At 26.9% G+C, this 5,077-nt stretch overlaps 1 long non-coding RNA gene across 1 annotated transcript; it reads left to right on the forward strand.

Moving 5' to 3' along the window:
- Positions 1-555: 555 nt before the first annotated feature.
- LOC132032544 (uncharacterized) lies at positions 556-893 on the forward strand. The gene is made up of 2 exons (XR_009408507.1): positions 556-794; positions 849-893. It is a non-coding gene; the product is annotated as an uncharacterized LOC132032544 (long non-coding RNA).
- Positions 894-5,077: the final 4,184 nt, after the last annotated feature.

Raw genomic sequence — 5,077 nt, forward strand, 5'->3', positions numbered from 1 at the left:
AATTAATAAGGTAAATTAGTGAAATTATAATTCTAATTGACGTTTCCTTAAAAAATCGTGCAAAAGACAACATGACAAGTAAAATGAGCTAAACCAAAAATATTTACCAAAAATTAAAAAATAGTAGTTCTTCATTTAATTTTCTACTTTGTTTCATTTTAAACATGTAAAATTAATATAATAATTTGAATTAGAATTATCCAAATCAAAATTTGATAAAAAATAATAAGTATTGTTTAGGCCCAATCTACATACATTAACAATAGAATATTTTACACCTGTAAATTAATCGAATTAAAATTCAAAGTATCAACTGATCCTTAAATATTGCTATTGTTTTATCTCAAAGAGAGAAAAATAGTTTCCTTTTAAATAAGTCTTTTCTTTTAAAAAGTATTAATAAATTTTTACCAACTTTGTATTCATAGCAAACACTATTAATAAAGTTTTGGATATGGAGCACAAACTATAATATTATATTAATCGTGTTATATATATATATATATATATATATATATATATATATTACTTTACTACTATATAGAAGAGCGGTTTATAAGCAAGATCGTCGTCCGTCCTTTGATCTCACTTTTTTATTTAAGGGCAAAAAAATCCTTTGTGGTCCCACCCACTTTTTTATTTAAGGGCAAAAAAATGACATTTTATATTTTATATTACCAACTCTTCTAAAAAGTAGATAGAAATACTTTATTATATTTCTATTTTTCTACTATATAGAAGCATCGGTTTACCCATGCTTCGTCGTCAGTCACTCTTAAAAAAAAAAAAAAAAGGTGGACCCCATACTAAAAACACCAAGCAATATTAAAAAAAAAAAAAAAAAAAAGTGGACCCCACCCTCTCCAAACTCATGAAAAAAAAAGTGGATCCCACCCTCTCCAAACTCATGGAAAAAAAAGTGGACCCCATATTAAAAAAAAAGCAATGTCAAAAAAAAAAAAAAAACGTGCACCCCATATATTAAAAAATCAAACAATATTCATGTAATTCCCAAAGTATCCCCATCAAGTCAATAATAGTGGATTCATTTGCCACATGCGTATCAACCCATTAGTGAGAAAATGAAATTATTGCAAAAAACATGGACTCCACATTATTGCTTTTCTTCAAAAGGTTAAGTAGCCAAATACATACAATTTCCTTTCTTTTCTTATATTAGCCGAAGATCTAATCTAGATATTTAATTATTGTATTTGCTATTCCGCCATGTCATTTATTTGTTATGTTTACTAAAATAAATATACTTAAAATATTTATATTTTAAAATAAGATAGAATTTAATTACTTTTTCATTTTTATTCTTACTCTAATAAATGTGAAAAGAGATTAATATCAAATGGAGATCAAATAATGAATAAGGTAACTTAGTCAAATTATAATTCTAATTGACGTTTCCTTAAAAAACCATGCAAAAGACAACATGACAAGTAAAATGAGCTAAACCGAGAATATTTATCAAAAATTAAAAAATAGTATTTCTTCGTTTAAATAGAAAATCAATTTCTACTTTGTTTCGTTTTAAACATGTAAAATTAATTTAATAATTCGAATTAGAATTATCCAAATCAAAATTTGATAAAAAATAATAAGTATTTTACACCTTTAAATTAATCGAATTAAAATTGAAAGTATCAACTGATGCTTAAATATTGCTATTGTTTTATCTCAAAGAGAGGAAAATAGTTTCGTTTTAAACAAGTCCTCTCTTTTAAAAATTATTAATAAATTTTTGCCGACTTTGTATTCGTAGCAAACACGAATATAATAAAATTTTAGATACGGAGCATAAACTACAATGTTATATTAATCGTATTTTGAACATATATATATATATATATATATATATATAATATATATATATATATATATATATATATATATATATATATATATATATATATATATATATATATATATATATATATATATATATATATATATATATATATATATATATTATATATAAACACAACTACATACACATTGATATACACTATAATCCAACTCTCTCTCCGGTGCGCAAATCTTTTGCATTTTATCTAGTATATAGAAACATGAGTTTCTATATAGTGGATCGTCGTCCGTCAAAAAAAAAAAAGGTGGGCCCAATCTTCTTTAACATAATGCTAAAAAAAAAAAAAAAATTAAGAGGGCCCAATCTTCTATAACAGTAGAGATTAAAAAAAATTAAGGTGGGGTCCGCGTGGAGAATTAGGAGACAATTGTACCAAAAAAAAATTAAGATGGGGTCCACATGCCGAGAGAGAGACAATCGCGTAAAAAAATTAAGGTGGGGTCCACGTAAAGACGTAGGAGATAATTGCAACAGAAAAATAGGATATTTAAATAGTGGGGCCCACCCTTCTATAATAGTAGAGACTAAAAAAGATTAAGGTGGGGTTCGCGTCGAGAATTAGGAGACAATTGTAAAAAAAAAAAAAAAAAAAAAAAAAAAAATTAAGGTGGGGTCTACGTGAAAAGATCCTCTAATTGTAGGAAAAAAATTAAGGTGGGGTCCACATGAAGAAGAGGAGATAATTGGTCAAAAAATAGGATATTTAAATAATGATAATAAGTTCCATTTGGTAAAGGTATGCTTAGAGAAAATGTAAAGAAGAGAAGTTCGGGAAAAAAGAAATAACGATTTAAATTGAACACAAAAACTGCTAAGGAAGTCAAAAAACCAAAACATTTAAAACTTATACCTTTGGGTGTAAGTTTAGACACATACGTCTCACACCAATAATGAGGAATAACATCAGGAAGACGAAATATAAACGGTCTTCTATAATAGTAAATTTAAAAAAAAAAAAAAAAAAAAAAAAAACGTGTACCCCATATTAAAAAATCAAACAATATTCATGTAATTCCAAAGTATCCCCATTAAGTCAATAACATTCATTGCCACATGCGTATCAACCCATAATGAATTAAATGAAATTATCATAGAGAAAATATGACCCCATATTATTTTTCTTCAAAAGGTTAAGTAGCCAAACCATACAATTTCCTTTCTTTTCTTATATCATTTTTTTGCGCGGATTGCCCTTCTTTTGGGGTGGTCTTTAAATTTTGCCCCTCATATTTGTGGTCTTTAAATTATGCCCCTTATATTCTTTAGTCTTTAATTTTTGCCCTTCGCATAATAACCCTCGAGCGTTCACGCAGAAAATCATGAGGTTCCGAGTTCGAACCCCCGTCGTGCATAAATTAAAAAAAAAAAAAAATACAAGGCAAGGTTTGGGTCGGGTGTACCGGTCACTACTTGTTAAGGAATTACCAAATTTACCGAGTTGACCGCATACCATGCCTTATGGGTAGGCATAAAAGAATGTCCGCATAACTTTGATAATTCCTCAACAAGTTTATGCCCATGCATTCTTTTAATGGGCAAACTTATATTTCTTAAACTAACCAGAAGGAAAAAAGTTATCATCCGGACCGATACTTATGCCAAGTCCGTAATAGGCATAAGATATTTTCGGTCCATGTAACTTGGTAATTCCTTTACAAGTGTATGCCGTGGGGGCATAGCGAAATTTAAACTAATGCCTTTGTGAATTTTTTAAAAATTTTACCGTGTGGGGGTTCGAACCTATAACCATGAGTTTTAGCCGAAGGGCAAAATTTAAAGATTTCAAATATGAGGGGCAAAATTTAAAGACCACCCCAAAAGAAGGGCAATTCTGTATTAGCTTGAGATCTAATCTAGCTATTTAAATGTTGTATTTGCTATTCCGCCATGTCATTTATTTGTTATGTTTACTAAAATAAATATACTTAAAATATTTATATTTTAAAATAAGATATAATTTAATTACTTTTTCATTTTTATTCTTACTTTAATAAATGTGAAAAGAGATTAATGTCGTAAAAGAAAAAATAATATTAAATGCAGATCAAATAATAAATAAGGTAAATTAGTCAAATTATAATTTTAATTGACGTTTCCCTAAAAAAAGTGCAAAAGATAACATAACAAGTAAAATAAGCTAAACCAAGAATATTCACCAAAAATTAAAAAATAGTAGTTCTTCGTTTAAATAGAAAATCAAATTTCTACTTTGTTTCATTTTACACATGTAAAATTAATTTAATAATTTGAATTAGAATTATCCAAATCAAAATTTGATAAAAAAAAAAATAAGTATTGTTTAGGTCCAATCTACATACATTAACAGTAGAATATTTTACACCTTTAAATTAATCGAATTAAAATCCAAACTATCAACGTATGCTTAAATATTGCTATTGTTTTGTCTCAAAGAGAGGAAAATAGTTTCCTTTTAAACAAGTCTTCTCTTTTAAAAAGTATTAATAAATTTTTGCAAACTTTGTATTCGTAGCAAACACTAATATAATAAAGTTTTGGATACAAGAAAGACAAACTATAATATTATATTAATCGTGTTTTGAACATATATATATATATATATATATATATATATATATATATATATATATATATATATATATATATATATATATATATAAAAATATTGCTAATAAACTTATGTTTGTTTATTATAATATAAAATATATATATTATCACTACCCAAACACAACTACATACACATAGATACACTATAATCTAAAGTGCGCACACGGGCATACCCCATCTAGTTTTATGGAGAAGCATGGGCTTTACTTTCCACCAATTAAAAATTGCCATCTTTCACCCTTTTCCAATTTTTGTTAATTAAGAGTTAAGGGTAGCTAGTAGGTATGGTTAGATACATGTTAGATAACACAGTAATGATAAAGAACAAGTGAACAAAATTCATTAACTAATTACCATCAAACTTTTCGATTCTGTTGATTCGTAATCGCACGATTTAGGCGTCTTAACACAGTTCTAAACCAGATTTTTGAAAAGGAAAAAATAAATTTATCTTTGCTATTGACAGTAACTGCCTAAGTTACATGATTTGGGATCACAAACATCAGTGTTAACACGAAAAATCATTAGCTCCTAAACCTTGTGCTAATATTATTTGTAAGAATCTTTCCAATGATACGTAGTATAATGTAAATCAGTTAATACAAACCCTAACAT

This window comes from Lycium ferocissimum, chromosome 10, assembly GCF_029784015.1.
Source record: "Lycium ferocissimum isolate CSIRO_LF1 chromosome 10, AGI_CSIRO_Lferr_CH_V1, whole genome shotgun sequence".
Taxonomy (NCBI): domain Eukaryota; kingdom Viridiplantae; phylum Streptophyta; class Magnoliopsida; order Solanales; family Solanaceae; genus Lycium; species Lycium ferocissimum.